A 21186-nucleotide genomic window follows, 5' to 3' on the forward strand; every position below is an offset into this window, starting at 1 on the left:
GGTTTGGCTGGTCTGCTGATATGGGCTGTGTTTGGGTTGGTCCCACCCTGCTGCACGTAGGCTTAGGAGGCAGCTTCTTTTGCAGGAGAGTAAAAATGAATTTCCTTGAGGAGAGGCAATTTCGAGAAACGTGGTTTCATCTCTGCCCAATGAGGGAGGAGAAAGGTGGGTGCTCCGGGGAGTGCTGAACACCCAGGCCTCTGATCTCTGCCACTGGTGCAGGTGAGGGCCCAGTGCCTCAGCTCTGCACATTTTCCCGAGAAGCCATTGTCATGCTGGCCACTAGAGGGCAGATGCAGACTACACAGGGCCGGCATCCCGGAGACTAAAGCAGCTGTGACTGGGAGGATGCCGGCCTGGTTTGGGTTACTCCATGTGTACTGCTCCCTGCGGCACTGCGAAAGCTGGTCCTTTGCCCTGTGGAGAGCCCCACTACCCCTCCCTTCCCAGAGTCCAAACACTAGTTCTGGTGGGCACATGCCCGCCTGTGCTGCGCCTGCCCCTAGCCGCCACCTCTGCCCTGCGTTCTGTGGATTTGCTCTCAGTTGGTGGGTGAGGTCCATGTGCATGCTGCCCCAATGCCTGCACTCCTGCAGCTGAGCTGGCTGCAAAAGTACCTGAATCCCAGGCCTGGAGAGAAGTGATGTACAGCTGGAGGCAGGTGGCAATGGGTGGGAGGGTGTGTAAGTTGCTCTGAAAGGTGAGGGTAGTGACTCAGTCAGCAGGTGTGAGATGTAGCCCCTTTGTACACACCCTTGCTGGTGGCTCCTCTGAGACACCTTATGACCGTTCAGCAAGTCCGTCACCATCGGTGTACTAACAGCACTTCCACAGCCCTACCATCCGCAGATCTCCTGACGTGTCACAAAGGTGGCTGAGCATCACTGTCTGAATGGGGAAACCGAGGCACAGAGAGGGGAAGCCCCCATTTTCAAAGATGACTTGTAGCTCTTTCTCCTTCAATTTCTGAGCTCCCAACGTGACACCTTGAGGCAATTTGATCCCAGGGCCCTCAGACTTTGGATGCCCCAGGAAGAGCTGCCACAGTATCTATTTTATTATCTGTGATGGGCCAGAAGACTGGATCTCACTATGGTGACCCCAGCTTGTCTCACCAATAGGCTGGATTTCTACATTGTGCTTGGCTGGGGGCTGCACCTTGAGACCATCTGGACACTGCAGCCAAGGAGATTTGCAGAGCCAGACTGGGTAATATGCTCCTAAATTCCTGGGCTCTTTGTCAGGGAGGGGCACACTTGGATGGAGGAGTTGGGAAGGCTTGTATGAATTTTGACACATAGCATTTAAAGGGAAGGCAGTGTAGTGCAGTGGTTAGGGCACAAGACTGCGAGCCAGAAGAGCTGGGTTCTCATTCCAGTTCTGCCACTGACCTTCTGTGGGTAAGTCTGTCTCGGGTTCTGTGTCTGTAAAATGGGGATAATGACTGTGAGGCTGGCAGACCAGGTACCATCTCATGTCAAAGCCCCAGGTCAATTCACGTGTGTATTAGTATAGATCAAAGTGATTGTTGAATGTATTTGGTGTTGAGACTTCATGAAAAGGAATGGGATGTTACGTGCATTGTTTTTACTTACCTGTATCCTGATATACTGTAGTAGCAAACATTTATATTGTACAGCCCTGTAACCAAATAACCCATCAAACGCCGAAGAAGCTTTGTGAAATGCAAAGGAAGAACTTTAACAGAAAAGTGCTAATTTCAAAGCAAGGGATCATTGTGTGTGATGATCAGAGGTCAAAGACTTAAAATGCATTCCTTACTCTCTGTCATCAAAGGAAATCTGTTCTGGGTCCAGTGTTGTTTAACATCTTTATTAATGACTCGGATGTAGGTATAGAGAGCATACTGATCAAATTTGCAGATGACATAAAGCTTGGGGGGTTGCCAACACTTTGGAGGATAGGCCTAAAATTCAGAGGGATCTTGATAAATTGGAGAACTGGCCAGTAGACAATAATATGAAATTCAACAAAGACAAATGTAAGGTGCTACACTTTGGGAAGAAAAACTAAATGCACAAATGCAGAATAGGGGGTATGTAGCTGGGCAGCAGCACTGCTGAGAATGATTTGGGAGTTGTAGTGGATCACAACCTCAACATGAGTCAGCAGTGCAATGCTGTTGCAAAAAAAAAAACAAATGCAATGTTGGGTTGCATTAACAGAGGCATAGCATGCAAGTCACAGGAGGTGATAGTACCACTCTACTCGGCTCTGGGTAGGGTTCAGCTGGAGTACTGTGTCCAATTTTGGTCACCAATGTATAAAAAGGATGTAGAGAAACTGGAAAGGATCCAGAGGTAAGTGACACAGATGACCAAAGGGATGGAATGCAGCCATATGAGCAAAGGCTGAAGGAACTGGGTATGTTTAATTTGGAAAAAAGGAGATTAAGCAGGGAATGATAGTGGTCTTCAAATACTTAAAAGGCTGACATAAAAAAGATGGAAAAAGTTGTTCTCTCTTGCCACAGAGGGCAGGACAAGAGGCAAAAGGTTCAAATTACAGCATGGCAGATTTAGGGTATGTCTACACTATGGGATTATTCCGATTTCTCATAAACCGGTTTTGTAAAACAGATTGTATAAAGTCGAGTGCACACACTAAGCACATTAATTCGGTGGTATGCGTCCATGTACCGAGGCTAGCGTCGATTTCCGGAGCGTTGCACTGTGGGTAGCAATCCCGTAGCGATCCCATAGTTCCCACAGTCTCCCCTGCCCATTGGAATTCTGGGTTGAGATCCCAATGGAAAAACAGTGTTGCTGGTGATTCTGGGTAAATGTCGTCTCTCAATCCTTCCTCCGGGAAAGCAACGGCAGACAATCAGTTCGCGCCCTTTTCCCCTGGATTGCCCTGGCAGATGCCATAGCATGGCAATCATGGAGCCCGTTTTGCCTTTTGTCACTGTCACCATATGTGTACTGGATGCTGCTGACAGACGCGGTACTGCACTGCTACACAGCAGCATTCATTTACCTTTTCAAGGTAGCAGAGATGGTTACCAGTCATATTGCACCGTCTGCCATGCCATTGTAAATTGGCGATGAGATGGCGGTTATCAGTCGTTCTGTACCATCTGCTGCTATCATGGGTGCTCCTGGCTGGCCTCACTGAGGTTGGCCAGGGGTGCATAGGCAAAAATGGGAATGACTCCCCGGGTCATTCCCTTCGTATGTTTTGTCTAAAAATAGAGTCAGTCCTGCCTAGAATATGGGGCAAGTGTACTAGAGAACCAGAGAGCACAGCCGCTTCATGTCAGAGCCCCAGAGATCCTGCAGAAATGATGACCTGCATGCCATTCTAGGGGGTGCACCTGCAACAACCCCCCCTGTTGCTTCCCTCCTCCCCCAACCCTCCTGGGCTACCGTGGCAGTGTCCCCCCATTTGTGTGATGAAGTAATAAAGAATGCAGGAATAAGAAACACTGAGTTTTTAGTGAGATAAAATGAGGGAGAGGAAGCCTCCAGCTGCTATGATAGTCCAGGCAGGACATTAAAGGGTGGGGGGGTGGAGAGGAGCCCAGCCCCCACTGCTATGATAGTCCAGGCAGTACAGAATCTTTTCTTTAGACATGAAGGGGGGGGCTGATGGAGCTCAGCCCTCAGTTGCTATGATGAGGACGGTTACCAGCCGTTCTGTACCATCTGCTGGGAATGACCAGGAGTCATTCTTATTTTTATTCAGGCGCCCCTGGCCGACCTCATCGAGGCCAGCCAGGAGCACTCACAGGATGATGACAAGGACGGCTATCAGTCCTTCTGTACTGTACCATCTGCCACCGGGGAGGGGAGGGGAGAGGAGAGGATGCTGCAGTTTAGCGCTGCAGCACCCTGTCTACCAGCAGCATGCAGTAGACATAAGGTGACATTGAAAAAAGGCGAGAAACGATTTTTCCCTTTTCTTTCGGGGTGGGGGGAAGGGTGTAAATTGACGACATACACCCTGAAACACCCGGGACAATGTTTTTGACCCTTCAGGCATTTGGAGCCCAGCCAAGAATGCAAATGCTTACCGGAGACTGCGGGGACTGTGGGATAGCTGGAGTCCTCAGTACCCCCTCCCTCCCTCCATGAGCGTCCATTTGATTCTTTGGCTTTCTGTTACGCTTCTCACGCAGCACTGTGCTGAGTCGCTGCTGTGGCCTCTGTCTATCATAGATTGGAGATTTTTTCAAATGCTTTGTCATTTCGTCTTCTGTAATGGAGCTCTGATAGAACAGATATGTCTCCCCATACAACGATCAGATCCAGTATCTCCCGTATGGTCCATGCTGGAGCTCTTTTTGGATTTGGGACTGCATCGCCACCCGTGCTGATCAGAGCTCCACGCTGGGCAAACAGGAAATGAAATTCAAAACTTCACGGGGCTTTTCCTGTCTACCTGGCCAGTGCATCTGAGTTCAGATTGCTTTCCAGAGTGGTCACAGTGGTGCACTGTGGGATACCGCCTGGAGACCAATACCGTTGATTTGTGGCTACACTAACCCTAATCCGACATGGCAATATCGATTTCAGCGCTACTCCTCTCGTCGGGGAGGAGTACAGAAATCGGTTTAAAGAGCCCTTTATATCGATATAAAGGGCCTCATTGTGTGGACGGGTGCAGGGCTAAATCGGTTTAACGCTGCTAAATTCGGTTTAAACGCGTAGTGTAGACCAGGCCTTAGATTAAATCTCAGGAAAAAAAACTTCCTAAGTGTAAGAACAGTAGGACAATGGAACAGACACCTAGGAGGTTGTGGAAGTTCCTTCACTGGAAGTTTCCAAAATGGGGCAAGACAGCTATCTGTCTTGGATGATTCAGACCCAACCAATCCTGCATCTTGGCAGGGGGTTAGACTAGATGACCCTTGTGATCCCTTCTAACCTTATTGGTCTATGAAAAGCCCATGTGGGTAGTGACCCTGTCAGCTTGTTTTCTGTGAGAAGAATCTATTTGTATGGATTCAGGGAATGATCCTTCATCTCTGGACTGTTTGGATTCTAACAGTGCAGAATAACCAAATGAGAAGACGGAGATCTCCAGACTTATTCTGGAGAGCCCTGAGAGACTTTTGGGGAAACTGGCAGATTACTACATCTGTGCTACCATTTGGAATTATAGACTGTGACTCACCTGTGCATATATTCTACCAGCTTTAAGCTCTCAATAACTCTCACTTCCTTATCTTAGCTAATAAACCTTTAGTTAGGTTATTATAGAATTGGCTGCCAGCATGGTTGTAAGATCTAGAGTGCCAATTGTTTGGGAGTGAGTGACTGGTCTCTTGGGACTGGGAGCAAGCTGATGGGGTTTGATTTGGGGTTTAAGTAACCTTTCATCATAAAGTCCAGTTTGGGTGACAAGCTAGACTGGAGAGTCTAAGGGACTCCATGGTACGACTGGTATAGTGATCCAGGAGTTCACATTTGTCATTGGCTTGGTGAAATCTAATTATAGAACACACCAGCCTATTTTCTGACAGTTTGCTCTGAGGTAGGCACTCAGTTGTGAGCCACTCCAGACAGCGTGACAATGACACTTACTAGTCCACTCTGGTGAAAAATTGTGAGATCTAGGGATGCAAAGGGCTGTAGAGAAGTTACATGGTGGTGTTAATAAAGTTGTGTTTTAAATGGTTGTAATTTGCCTAGAGAACTTGTTAGGTGCAAGTGAAAAATATGAATTAACAAAAATGTGTCTGAGAACTATTTTCTAACTAGAGCTGGTTGAAATGTTTTCACCAAAATATTTTCCCTCCAAATAACAGGGTTTCCACAAAAATGACATTTTTCACAGGAACATGTAATTTTTCATCAAGTTTTTAGATTTTTATATAGGAAAATTCAAAACTAAAACAGAAAATTTCAGTTCAAATTGAATCAAAATGATTTTTTTATTTTAAATGGAAACAAATGTATGCTACACTTTGTTTAGAAAATTTTGTTCTCTGGAATGATGGCCGAAGCATGAAGGGGCATATGAATGTTTAGCATATCTGGCATGTAAATACCTTGCAATGTCGGCTACAGAAGTGCCATGCAAATGCCTGTTCTCACTTTCTGGTGACGTAAATAAGAAGAGAGCAGTATTATCTCCTGTAAATGTAAACAAACTTGTTTGTCTTAGGGATTGGCTGAACAAGAAGTAGGACTGAGTGGACTTGTAGTTTTGTTTTTGAGTCCAGTTATGTAACAAAACAAATCTACATTTGTAAGTTGCACTTGCACAACAAAGAGACGATGGTACTTGTATGAGGTGAACTGAAAAATGCTGTTTCTTTTGTTTATCATTTTACAGTGCAAATATTTGTAATAAAAATAATATATACTTTGATTTAAATTACAACACAGATTCAATATATAGGAAAATGTAGAAAAACAAAAATATTTAATAAATTTCAATTTCTATTATTTAACAGTGAAATTAAAACTGTGATTAATTGTGATTTTTTTTAATCGTGATTGGGGTTTTTTTAGTTAATGGCATGAATTAACTGCGATTAATTGACAGCCCTAGAAAAAAATGTTTTCAGCCAGCTCTAATTCCGCCTGATAACCTCCTCCAAAGTGATGAGAGGCAGTTAACTGTACTGGGCTCATTAAGAAAAGGGGGGAAGGGTCAAATTCTCTCTGTAAGGACATCTGAGCCACCTCTGTGCCTGTCAGTGGAGCTGCATGAATGCAATAGCCTACGGCTTGGTCTACACTACACAGTTAGGTTGACATAAGCCCCTAGTTGTGCATGTGTCTACACTAAAATTTGTCTCCCACTAATGTATGTTCTCTATTAGACTGACATAGTAACACCACCTCGCCAAGCAGCGCTGAGCCATGGTCAACATACTGAGGTTGACGCAGCATGAGTGTAGACATTGCATTATCTATGTTGACCCTAACAGTCCTCCAGCAGCAGATCCACAATGCCTGACACTGACCTCTCTAGTCTCAATTGTAACTCCACCGCCCAGGGGTCACAAAGACTGGAAGCCCCTCCCCAGACTTTAAAACTCTGCAATTTTTGAAATACCTGTTCCCAATTGCCTACCATGGTGAGCACACCTCTAGAAACTCTCCATTGTGGTGTGCAACTGCCCAGCTGAGTGTGCCAGCTTCAAGCTCCAGACATGCTCCACCATGGAATAGGCAGGAGATATTGCACCTCCTGGGCATGTGGGGAGTGGAGGCTGTGCAAGCACAGCTATGGACCAGCTATAGAAATGTGACATCTGTGAGCAGATCGCACTGGAGATGCAGTAGGAGGGGTACGACAGGGACCAGCAGCAGTGCTGCATGAAAGTAAGGCCAGAGAAGCCAACAACAGATCTGGTGCCGAGCTGCAGACCTGCCGCTTTTACAAAGAATTGCAAATGCCATACTTGGCATTGACCCCACCACCACCCTGCATGCTACAGGCACTTTGGTGTTGGATTCAAGAACCTGAAGTAAAAGACACTGCCCAGCGTACCCTGGAGTGGGTGTTTTGCTCATACTTTTATGTTCAGGAATCCTGCTTGTGCTGTTTTCCCAAATTAATGCTAGGTTACTTTTATTAAAGAAAAACTCTTTCTACACTCAGACTCTGCCTGTGAGAGGGGAAGAATTGCCTCTTAGAGGCACCCAGAGGGGAGCATGAAATTTTCCCAGGTTGGGGGGGGGGCTCGAGCCAATTCAGTTATATTGTTGAAAAGGAACCCCCTAGAGACTGAACCCGGCTCTTCTTGCTGCCCACTCCACCAGACAGAAGGGTTACACAAATGAGTCAAGTTTGCAGCCACTGGCCACCTGCCCTGCATGCCTGGTGTTGGAAGGGTTAACCCAAGCCCTGTCTAGGAACGGTTTGTTACACCTATTTTAAATATGTGCCTTAGCAGGCCTTACCTCCAGCAGTGCAGGGGGTGCCACTCCCACAGTGGAGGGTGAGGGCATCTCAGGGGGTCAGCAGCAGCATTCCTGGCAGTTTGGGGAGATGCTCATTTTGGGCACCAGAGATGAGTACTTCACTGTTTGTGCTGGCACTTCTCATCTGAGTGGGAGACGGTGATCTCAACGGCGGGTATGTGAAGCAGGCAGTGCAAACTTTACTGAAATAGTACTTACGGCAAGTGTCAATCATTCAGGGCTGGCTGAGATCCAAATGGCACCCAAACTGCACTACGTGTGGGAGATGAACGGGAGTGTCTGCGTGTGGTGCTAGAGAGAAATACCAAGTGTGACTAAACTGTGTACGGCTTCTGGGGGCAAAGCAGCAGTGGAAAAGCCTCATTTGGAAACACTGTCACCACTGTGAGTAGCTAGGGGTGGGTAGATGAGCCCCACATCCCTCTGCATATCCCTGGAGGGCTGCAGGCTGCTGTGCCACACCTTCAATAGCTGCTTTCAACTACCTGAAAGGGGTTCCAAAGAGGATGGAGCTCGGCTGTTCTCAGTGGTACCAGATGACAGAACAAGGAGTAATGGTCTCATGTTGCAGTGGGCGAGGTCTAGACTGGATATTAGGAAAACCTTTTTCACTAGGAAGGCGGTGAAGCACTGGAATGGGTTAGGTAGGGAGGTGGTGGAATCTCCTTCCTTAGAGGTTTTTAAAGTCAGGCTTGACAAAGCCCTGGCTGGGATGATTTAGTTGGGAATTGGTCCTGCTCTGAGCAGGGGGTTGGACTAGATACCTCCTGAGGTCCCTTCCAACCCTGATAGTCTATGATTCTTGATTCAAGCCCTTCTCCCACCAGGAGAAGGTAACTGCCAAGCACTTGACTGTAAAGTGAAAGCACGGACACTAGGTGCTGGGGTCTGAGCAGATACCACTGATCCACAGTGTGTAGCCTTAAGGGATGTCTACACTTTAAAATTTGCCACCACAAGTTACATCATCACACAGTTAATACACCACTTGTGCGTGTGTACACTTGGCTCTTCGCATCCGCGCTGTGTGTGGTCACCAGGAGTGTGTGTTTTGATGTAGAGTGCAGTGCACGATAGGTAGATGTCCCAGTGTGCAGCTCACCCCCGTCAAGAGCACTTCTTTTGGGAAGTGTTGGCAATTCCTGGTGGGACAGAAACGAGTAGTGCAGGGGTGACTGCGGGCTCAAGTTCCCATCGTGCAATTTTCTCCACCCAATAATGCCATTTCCATCCCATAATTTTGATGCCTGTTTTGAAAATCCTATGAACCCACATGGGCCTTGTCACTGCTTCCATCTCTGAGAGAAGCATGGAGCCTGCACAGCTCTGCACTATTATCATGAGCGTTGCATGCAGAGGATACGTGGTCCTCCGGTATTTGCAGAGCTGTAAGAAGAGCTGCGGGGAACATGATGATTTCCTGCAGGGTACATTGAGGTGAGACGTAGCAAGAACCAATTCAAGGTCATTGGTGGTGTTCGCCGAGCAGCTGCAGATGTTAGAGCACCAACTTTGGGACCTCAGAACGGAGCACTGACTGGTGGGATCACATCCTAATGCAGGCTTAGGAGGATGAATACTGGCTGCAGAACTTTCAGATGCTCAAGGTCATATTCCTGGATCTGTTTGCTGAGCTCGCCCCAACTCTTCAGTGCAGGGACACCACAATGAGAGCTGCACTGACAGTCAAGAAGTGAGTGGTGATTGCACTGTGGAAACTTGTAATGCTGGATTGCTACCAGTCAATATCATTTTGGAGCTGGAAAATCCACATCGGGGATGTTGTCATGCAAGTCTGCAGGGTCATTAATCATCTCCTGCTATGTAGGACTGTGACTCTCAGCAACGTGCAGGACATAATGGATGGATTTGCAGCAATAGATTCCCGAGCTGCAGTGGAATGATAGACAGTGTGCATATCCCTATTTCGGCACCAGACCACCTTGCCACAGAGTACATCAACAAAAAGAGCTATTTTTCTATGGTTATGCAAGTGCTGGTGGATCAAGGGGGGCAATTCGTTGACATCAGTGTTGGCTGGTCAGAGAAGGTGCGTGATGAATGGATCTTCCAGAACAGAGGACTGTTGGGAAAACTACAAGCGGGGACATTCTTTCCTGACCAGTAGATTACTATTGGCAATGTTGAAATGCCAATAGCGATCCTGGGTACCCAGTCTACCCTTTACCACACCACCTCCCGCTCATGAAACCGTACACTGAGCACCTTGACAACACCAAGGAAAGAGTCAGCTACTGGTTCAGCAGGTGCAGAATGACAATGGAATGTGTCTTTAGTAGACTGAAGGGATGCTGGTGTTGTTTACTCACCAGATTGGATCTCAGTGAGAAAAACATCTCCATGGTTATGGCTCCCTGTTTTGTCCTGCATAATAACTATGAGGCAAAGCGGGGAAGTTGCTTCCAGAGTGCCGGTAGAGTGGCTGTCTGCTGAGTTTGAACAGCCAGGCATGAGGGCTCTCAGAAGAGCTTAGCACGGAGCTGTATGGCTTGGGGTGGCTTTGAAAGAGAATGTTAACAGTAAGCCACACTAATGTATTGTGGTGTGCTGTGCTCTACCTGGCCCAGCCATTCAGGGGCCTGTTAGGAACAGTGTGGTTCTTGGTGCACATCTATGAATCTAACACTGTTGATGCACCTATTAATGTAGTGGCGCTTGCTGGGAGTTTATGATTATTACATTGTTTGTCACTGATACTATGGGCTGGGTCACAGTGTACAATACCACTGCTTTCACTGGCACCAGACATCATGCAGCATATGCTGGAAACTAATAACAATGAATTATTCCCCCCGCCCCCAAAATAGTTTACTGACTAACAAAAACATCTCAAAACAGTTAAATGTAAAAACATTAAAATCTTAGTAAATTTACGACAGAGTGTAAAGAAGAGGAAGGGACATTCAGGTCCATTTTAGCTACACATACATCAGCCATAGCTCTCAGTGTATGTGATGCTGTGGTTGTCCTTACTGCCCCCCAGGGTGGAGCGGGAGGGCCACGGACCCTGATGCCCAGTGGAATGTTGATCGGGGAGGTAGGGAGGTGCTATGTTGCAGTTCTCCAGACTGCAAAGGGATGCAAGTCCACAAGAGTCTGCAGCATCTGTGTGCTGCCAGAGAAGCTCCATTATGTCTTGGTGCATCTCCCTCTCCTTTACCTGCTGGGCCACTGGGCCCTTTGGCCTGTTCACTCTTTCCTTTTCCATACACTCCGCAATATTCATTCGCCAGGCCCTCTGTTCAGGGTCTGGTGCAACACTGGCTTGCAGGATCTCACAGAAAATGTCATTCTGAGTCCTCTTTTTTGTTCTCCTTATCTGGCTCAGGTGTTCCACAGGCGTGGAGAGGGAGCCCTTCCAGGCCACAACGGCTGCAGCTACATATAAAACACACAGAGGTACCATTGTCAGTATAGTCACAATGGAAATTGAAAGATTCAGAATTCCCTTCCCTTGCTCCCCTAAAGTTTTAAACAACGCTTGCTAATTGTCACTTCTGCTTGGCAGTGATTGTGCACAGTGCCATTCCAAGCTCCAGCAATGGTGAGTACTCATTCCCCCACCCTACTCAGCTGGCACGATTTCCCACAGGCAATGGCAATGTTGGCTGGTCTCTCACTCCTGGGAGTAACAAAGGCATAGAAAGCACAGCTGCTGCTGGTGTCCCAAAGACGCCCAACCAGGCCCGTATGCTGCTAGCCTGTTTAAGGCAAGGGTGCTGCTGAAGTTCTCACCAACTGGAGTGGGAAAGCATCCTACCATGGAGGGAGAAATAAGGCTGCCATCCCTAGAAACCATCTGGAGAGGATTGCAGAGTACCTCCATGGGAGTTTCATGGGCTCTCTCAGGAGGATACAAGGGACATTCCTGTGTACAGAAACAACTGCTCCACATGCCCCCTCCATCAGCCTAACTCTACAAGTGATTGAAGAGCAGATGATAAACCAACCTCTCTCAGTTGTACCACTACCTCTTCTAGCACAAGCAAATTAATGAAAAGTCAATAGCTGTGTCCTGCTATTTTGGGGGCACCATCACTGTGATGGGAAATAAATTTACACACTTACCCAAGGTTCCTTTCCCAGCATCAGGTTTGCCCGTGCTCGACTGCCGGGACTGCAGTGGAGTCTCAAACAGGTCCTGGCTCATGGCATAGCTGCTCCCCCATTGCATGTTTCCATCCTCCACCTCTTCCTCCTCCACACTGTTCATGCCTGGGGTCAATGTCTCAGGCTTCTCAGAGGTATACACTGCTAAGGCACATATTTAAAATAGGTGTAACAAACCTTTCCTAGACAGGGCTTGGGTTAACCCTTTCAACACCAGGCATGCAGGGCAGGTGGCAAGTGGCTGAAAACTTGACTCATTTGTGTAACCCTTCTGCCAGTTGGAGTGGGCAGCAAGAAGAGCCAGGTTCAGTCTCTAGGGGGTTCCTTTTCAACAATATAACAGAACTGGCTCGAGCCCCCACCCAGTAACCTGGGAAAATTTTATGCTCCCCTCTGGGTTCCTCTAAGAGGCAATTCTTCCCCTTTCGCAAGCACAGAGTCTGAGTGTAGAAAGAGTTTTTCTTAAATAAAAGTAACCTAGAATTAATTTGGTTAAACAGCACAAGCAGGATTCCTGAACATAAAAATATGAGCAAAACACCCACTCCAGGGTACGCTGGGCAGTGTCTTTTGCTTCAGATTCTTGAATCCGACACCAAAGTGCCTGTAGTGTTTAGGGTGGTGATGGGGTCTATGCCAAGTACGGCATGAAATCCAACACCACAGTGCCTGTAGTGTTCCCCCCCTTAACGCCCCACTCACAGTTTTTGTCCCTGGTAAGTGAAGACCTAGAGTTCAGAGGTGCATTTGTATGAATTCTTGTCCAACCATGGTGGAGGTGGGGGCACCAGCTGGTCCTGCTGGCTGAATGCTCGCCGCTTCCACCAGCCACTCCCATCGGTCACCTTTGGCTGCCACCTGTGTTAGTATATAGGCTGGTTTGTCAGACTGAGATAGAATTTTGGGTTTACTTTCGATACTCATACCCTTACTAATATGTATGAAGAACAAAGATGCTATGCATTGAATTTCCCAGAACCAGATGTTGCTTTTAGCACAATGAGAAAAGATAAGGGATAGAGCTAAAAGTTTTACAGGGTATGGCGTGAGAGGGAGAAGAGAAAGCCCTCTAGCAACCTGTCTCTCTGCTGTGACCTCTGCAGGTCAGTTTCTTGAGGTTCTACCCAACTGTTAGATCTTGTCAGTTCTTTGCAGGCTGGATAGAAATGCTGTCCTACCACAAGCATTTTCAGCTCTGATTGAGCACTTAAAAACAGAAGACTCCCAATGGAGCCTCTTTAGCTCTTTTGTTGAACACTGGGGAGGAACAGGTTAAACCAGACTGGGGGTTGTGCACACCTTCTAGCAAGAACACCTATCCCCACCCACTCTTACTCTCACAGGGGGCTGGCATTCAAGACTCTGGCTTAATGAGGTCCTTTCAGCTGAGGGTGATCTCTCATTTGGGACAGGTAAAGCACAGTTCTGCTCCCCTTTACTCCTACAATAAAGACAACAGCATTGATAACAACATTTCACTGCCCCAGCATTCAATATTAAAGTGATTTGTAACCCAACGCCAGCCAAAGTTGATCACTTTGATCACTATGTGCTGGATAGCTAGGCAGAATAGATGTGTACATGTAAATACAGTTCGCTCCTGAAGTCTCTCCCCCTCCCAGCTAGCTGTCAGGGGAAAACTCAATCAGACCCTGCTTACATCTGCAACCACAACTCCCATGACTGTGTACCCGGATCAAGTAGCTGCAAGACAAAGTAACTGTACATGCAAATCAGGTGTATTTGCATACTTAAATTGTCTGGAAGCCAAGCTCCAGGATTCCCGTAGGAAATGATCACTTTGATTAGCAGGTGTCTTTGTATTTTATAAGCTATAAAATTAGTCATTGTGCAGTGGGGAGAATCCCAAACCCTGCAGACTCTGCCCTCTACGTGCTGCCAGGTACTCATCCCAGAGAACCATGGCACACACCTCCTTGCCAGCCTCCACTCTGCCATTGCTGTACCATTGCTGGGAGCAGGGGGATAGGTACTGAGGGAACCATACAATGCACAGGCTCAGAAATGGCTGGGAGGGATCTGTGTGGGGACACTCTTTGACAGTGCTTTCCATCCACAAGTCTCAAATGCCCAGATGCTCAAAGGCATTTAGGCTTCTAACTTCCATTGAAATCAATAGGATGTTTGGAGCTAGGTAGCTTGGAGAATCTGGGCCTATGTGCTTTGCAAGATATCAGTGACTCCATTTTATAGATGGGGAAACTGAAGCATAGAGCGATGCGGTGACCCTCCCAGACACTCACAGCAAGGAAGCACCCATTTGGAGTTAGAATTCAGCAATCCTGACTCCTCATTCAAGGCCTGCCCCACTGAGCCACAGCCACCAAGCTACAAAATGCCTCAGTCTTCAGCTGCAGTAAGAAAACCCAGCCTAGAGATCTCCACAGGGCCCAGCACACCCCATAGTTGCCCTGACACCAGGAGAAGGCTTTTCTTTGGACCTTCATCCCTTCAGAAGGGGAGCAGCCACCCACCCTCCTCTGGCCCATTCTAGTCCCCCACTTTGTGGCCTCTCTAACTCCCACCCATCCCTCCAGAGCTCCCAGCTCTCCAGCATGCAGCAGCCTGTCCCCTGCTCTCAGCTTGGACACAGAAATCCCCGAGGGTGTCTTTTCCACATCCCAGCATTGCTCAGAACCCAGCTCCACTGTCTTGCAGGGCAGGCAGCAACCCCTTTCCTGACTGCTCATCAAATCCAGGTTGTAGAGAGATGCAGCAGGCAGCACAGCTTGTGGTCAGTCACCTGAGATCTAGTGTCAGGGAGGACCATGGGGGCTGAGCAGGGGCGCTGGAACAATTTTTATAGTGGGGGTGCCGAGAGCCATTGAATCAAACAGTAACCCTGTATATAATGGAAACCACTTCAAGCCAGGGGGCGTAGCAGCACCCCCAGCACCCCTCGTTCCAGCACCTATGGGGCTGTGTGCGTCCTGCAGCCTCTGGAGAGAATCTCCTTTCTATGGATTCCAGCTTAGTCCTACCTCTTTCCCGTTCTCCTCCATAGCCTTCCCTGCACCTCCCCCTTCTCTCTGTCCTTGCCTCTCCCTCCTTGCCAGCTGCTCCCTGATGCTCTGAACTGCCTTTTCCTGGCACACCGGCAACACCTGCATTGCTTCAGCCCCCTGTCCATCCACGCAGCAGGGACTCTGGGGCTGACACTGCTCCCACAGTGTCCATCAGGGGAGTCTCCATCGAACGGACCTGATTCTGCTCCCAGGAATGCCAGGAAGAGGGAACATGACTGAGGCCCACTGAAATCAGCGGAAGCCTTTCCATCAGCCCAGTGGGTGTCCGATCAGGCCTTGAACCAGGTGTAACGCCACTGGAGTCAGCAAGTTTATACCAGGATGAAACTGGGGAAAGTGAGGTCAGGATCAGGCCCCTTTATGTGCTAAGCAGGTTCCCACTGAGATGAAAAGCAAAGTATGCCCATGGCATCGAGACCAATCTCTGACCAGGGCTCTCCTGGCCCAGCCGGCAGTGATGAAGCCGTGAGTTGCTCGTGATGCCACCATTTGGAGCACAGCGGTGCATGCAGTGACTGTTACCCCCTCAGCCAGTCAAAGCTTTCCTAGAGCGCTCTCTTTGGAAGGACACGGACCCAGAAGCTCTGCTCTGGCACAGCGGCACCTCGGGCTGCAGCAGAACTGGCCACACACCCAAAAGGGAGACGTTTTACTGCCAAAATAAATCAAGCTGGCTGCGACACAGCTTCTCCCACACTCGACTGGAACGTAACACAAACAGCCTCTCATTTATTTATGAGGATATTGCCTTATTGCCGATAAATAACCTTAATATGCCTTATTGGGGGCTGCACATTAAGCAGAGATGCGGCAAGTGACTGAAGAGAAGTCCCAGGAGCATGGCTAAATTAGGCAGCTTGTCTTACGAATATGCAGCCCTATAAATACCAAGCCCGCATGTGTCTTTTCCTGATATTAAAACCGGAGGGGAAAAGCTGGAAGAGACACAGTTTCCTTCTGATTGCTGGTGCAGTATGAGGAGCTCAGCCCTCTTGCCTGTCCTCAGGCCCCTGGAAATTACACTGGCCCTTTAAGAGCTGGCTCTCTTAGCCTTTCAGCTCAGCTCCCACTGTCTTCAAATCCTCAGGCCTTATTCCTCCCAGGCTTGGTACCAGGACCCTTGGGGGCCAGTCTTCCTCTGGTTCATGGACAACAGAGACAGGGAACCCACTTAGGCTGGTGGGGATCCTCCAACAGCCTCATCTAGTCTTCAGGGTATTTCAGGTCTTGTTCCTGGGTGGCTTCCTGCCAGGCTGAAGCTGGTGCAGGTTAGCCCTTGGGCTCTCTAGCAGCCAGCCCCCTCTTCCTGGGCCGCAGCCTCTTATCCCAGCTGTGCTGGTCAACCAGTTAGTGTGGAGGAAGCCACTCTGCCCATTAGCCCGGTAGTGGCTGTGGTGGGGTGGAGGTTACCCACCCGTCACATGGGGTATGGCACCGTCCTTGAACCACGAGCATCTGGTCCCTCCTTTTGCAGGGGACCTCGAACTTGGGACTATCCATGGCAAGGGAGCAGCCGTGCAAGTCTGTTTCCTTAGAAGCTGAGAGACCTGGTTGGTGCCCAGCTCCCTGTGCCTGCCAACCCTTTTGAGGTTTACCCGTTGCTAGCCTAGAGGCTGCGAAGTTTTCACAGATTCCAGGACCAAAAGGGACCAGTATGATCATCGAGTCTGCCCTCCTGTCTAACACAGGCCAGAGACCTGCCCCCAAAGAATAACATTGCAAAAGGCTCGCACAGTTGTTAAACACACGGTAATTTCCGCAGTTGACGTTTGCAATCCACTCTCTGCATCTCAAAAGCAGCTGCCACATTTCATTATCTCCGAGCTGCTCACTTGGACCTCGCCAGCAATACAAAGTCTGTATACAAAGCAACATAATCATCGTCTAAGTTGCGGAGAATCTCCTTGGCTGCCTTTCTCTCCCCTCTGCTTTGAGCTGGATAATTTTGGAAGCATCGGGGTTTTCGCTCCCTGCAATTTGCACGGCAATCTTTAGCAATTTTTTTGTTATTACTTTTTTTTTTTAAAGAGCTTGTCTGCCAACAGAAGGGATCAGGCTGCCCAGGGAGATTAGAAATGGGCCATAGCTGTTTGGGTTCTTGGTTTAAATGGGAGCTCTGTCAGCCTATTAGCTGTGCACAAACAATGGGGAAATGTCATTTTCCTTCTACCTCTCATTTCAGATACAGCATTTCTATTCTTAACTATCTAGCCAGCACTAATATACAGGGCTTGGAGCACTCTCAGCATTAACTGAGTGATGCCCCGTCTCCTTGGGTAGCAATAGCAGCACATCAGGTCATGCACTGCCCATTCCTTATGCTTCTGTGGCCAAAACACCGCCAAAGGGCTGCAGCTCTAAGTGGAATGGTGCAAAGCAAGAGGTGTATGAGGGTGAGATGGCTTCTCGGGGTGCCCTTGTTAGCCCCTGCCTCAATGAGAGGGAGGCTTACTTGTGCTTAGCTGAGTGTGAGGTCCATGACACCACCAACCTGTCAGCTACCCCAACACTCTCCTCTGGGTTCTTCCAGCCTGCTCTTTGCCCCTGGCACTGGACACACCGAAATGCCCAGGTTTGCTGTTCCCAAGGGAACAGTGTATGCACAGCATCACTAGTACCACTCAGGATCAGGTCCTCTATAACATTACACCTTTATAACATCTGAGATATAGTGATAGTGAAAACAGCCATACGTTTATCATCAAAGATAAGGATTTAAGTGATATTGAGTAAGGATAATGAAAACATATAAAACAAAAAGCATCACACGCTTCTTAGAGTCTAACTTTAACTGTATCAAGCTAAAATCCTTGTCTCCAGTAGTTTCTCTCCTAAAGCAACCTCCCAGCATCACCAGCCAACCTGAGTGGGCGCCACCTTTCATGAATGCACAAAGCACTGGCCTTTTTGCTCCCTGAGTGATGAATTAAAGATGTGTCCTTTTGCCGCCTTCTTATATTCCCAAAGGTTATTGTTTTGTCCCCACAGTCAGGAGGTCCCCTGGGGTTTAGACTCAGCTCTCTTGCCAGCCCCCAGTTTTCTCCGTATGCAGATTTGGCTTCCACTGAAGTGGCTTATGGTGCTTACCTTACATGGCCAATGGCAAGACAGGTGAATTAACTTCCTTTATCTGACCCAGTGTGTGTGTCTCGCTTGCCTTGATTTAGACATATTGTTAGTACCTACACATGACTGCTTACATCTCATGTGCATAGATCACTCGGATTGTGAGGATCAAGGTGATCCAGGCGTTCATTTAAGATCTCCCATGACATTCACTACGACAGCAGTGTGCTGAGTGTAGTGAGTTTGTCAGGCCTGTCGGTGCCAATGTTACAGAACAGCAGCCCTTTGCCAACTGAAATTCAGGGGCCCTAAGAGTCACAGAGGAAGAGGAGCAGCACAGCTGCTATGCACCCTCAGCACCTCCCTTCTAACCATGGGGGCAGAGCCAACCTGCAGCCTCAGCACAGAACCAGAGCCCTGTCCTGTTCTTCCTCTGCCCTCTGCAGTGCAAACAAAAGCTGCATAGATCCATAAGGCAGGCTCAGGCCAATGCAACATCCTTATTCGTAGGAAATTGTTGGGGAGTCATCAAGGGAAAATGGCCTCAGGGCTAAAGCACAGGACTAGGCATGGGGAGATTTTGAATCTACTCGCAGATAGGATTGGACTTGCTATCCATGGACAAATTACGTTATCGCTGTGTGCCCCAGTTTCCCTCTCCAATGAATGGGAATATGTGACATTCCCCTCTGGTGTTAACCAGACCAGTGATGTGCTAGGTCACTCCAATCCTCGACTCTGGGAGCCAGCCTTACCCTGCTCTGCTGTGAGAACCCTCACTCCTGGACTGTTCACGCACAGCCTCTGACGTGTAAGCTGCTCCGTGGATTGTGTAACCGAATGACACTAGCCAATATCTCTGGTCCCAGACACAACCCTGGGAACCTCCATCTTGCAGTGTCCAGTTATGCCTGCAGGACACTGCAAGATTATATAAGTTGGTCAATTTAACAAAGAAATTGATATGTACCAGGCTTGTTACCCCAAGGGGAGTCTCCGAAATGCTTCAAACCAAACACACTGCTTCAGGTAGAATAAACAAACAGATTTATTAACTATAAAGAAAGATTTTAAGTGATTATAAGTCAAAGCACAAGAAGTCAGATTTGGTCAAATGAAATAAAAGCAAAACACATTCTAAGCTCATCTTAACCCTTTCAGCGCCCTTACAAACTTCAATGCTTTTCACCACAGGCTGGCTGGTTGCTTTTCAGCCAGGCTCTCCCCTTTGATCAGCGCTTCAGTCGCTTGGTGTGGGGTCTGTAGATGTCGGTGGAAGAGAGAGGAAGAGCCTGGCGAACGTTTCTCCCTTTTATCATGTCCTTTCTTCCCTCTTGCCTTTGTCCCCTCCTCCCTTCAGGGTCAGGTGAGCATTACCTCATCGCAGTTTCAAACTGACCAAAGGAAGGAGGGTGACTCCCTCGAGGGTCTAACAGATTCTTTTGTTGCTGCCTAGGCCAGTATCCTTTGTTCCTGTGAGGCTGGGCTGGGTTTGTCCCATACATACCCTGATGAGGTGTGAACTGCCCCTCTGTTCTTGGAAAGTTTTTGCCTGGGCTTATTTTAAGCCGTGAGAATACATTTTCAGCCTCATAACTACATATGGGAAATAATAACCTATAATATCACTATAGCATTACTGTAACAATTACTATAACATCACTATAACAACCATGCTCAGTGCATCATGAGCCTTCTGAAGACACTCAACATGACAAACTTTCCATTAGATACCACACAATCATTTTACAGGGATGAAAATGGGGGTGCTCGGTGTTCCCCCAAGGTACAGAGCATCACAGGATAATGGCATTTTTCCTCCCATGAGGGGATGAGGCTTAATCCATGAATGTTTGTGAAGTGGTTTGTGATGCTCTGTGTGCAACAGAAGGGCAAAGGGTTATTATTATACTGAATGTGAGGCTGGCCAAACCCGCAAGAATCTGTTGCAAGGAGATTCCTGCAATCCTGGCAGAGGGATGGATTAAGTGACCCACAAGAACTCTCCAGGCTGGTCTGCTCTGAGTCAGTATGGCCCTGCAGCTGATGTAGAAGCCCAGATGTTCCAGGATCCAGCAGTCAGGTTTACTGCTTGCTATCATTATTACTACTACTGTATGTATTAAATGTGTAGTAGGCCCAGCCCCACTGCCAGGACAAGGGCCCAGCTGTGCTGCTGCTGCTGCCATCATGCCTTTTCCCAAATGCATCTCCCTAAAACAAAAAAAAAAAAAAAAAAAGAAAGCCTGGAAGAAAGCAAAGAAAGAAAAGTTTAAATTTAAACAAAAATTTTAAGTAAATAGGCCCATCAGGCCCATCAACTTGACACACACCAAAGAACAAAACAAAGCAATGGCAACGCAACAATTATTAATAAATTATTAGAAATATTGTAACTAATGCCAATTAACATGGGTTTATGGGGAATTATGAAAATAAAAGCTAACTTTAAATTTGTTTGATTGAAATTTTGAATTTGATTGCTACAGGTAATAATTAATAATAATGGATGGTGCTTGAGATGGTGCAGGGGTTGGCAGGGATGACCTCCTGACCCTCTCCTAACCCCTCTTCTCTATAATAATCTCAAATAAATATTGATATAATAAATATAGATATCTATATATAAGGCTTGCCTTGCTGCACACATTAAATGGATTAAAAACTGGCTGACAGGGGCTGACAGGCAGGCAGGCGCCAGCAGCGCGCGCGCGCGCTGGGGGGCGGGGCGGCAAAAGAGCTGAGCTGCCTGCTGGTCTCAAAATGTAACTGTAAACAAGGAGTCGTCATCAAGTGGGTGTGTTTCTATTGGGTCCCTCAGGGATCAGTTCTTAGCCCTATGTTGTTTAACACTTACCAATGAGCTGGAAGGAAATGTAAAATCATCACTGATAACATCTGCAAATAACACAAAAATTGGAAGAGTGGTAAATAATGAAGAGGGCAGGTCACTGATATAAAATGATCTGGCTTTCTTGGTAAACTGAGCGTAAGCAAACATGCATTTTAACACAGTTAAATGTAAACGTATACATTTG

The sequence above is a fragment of the Mauremys reevesii genome, linkage group 15 (assembly GCF_016161935.1).
Source record: "Mauremys reevesii isolate NIE-2019 linkage group 15, ASM1616193v1, whole genome shotgun sequence".
NCBI lineage: Eukaryota > Metazoa > Chordata > Testudines > Geoemydidae > Mauremys > Mauremys reevesii.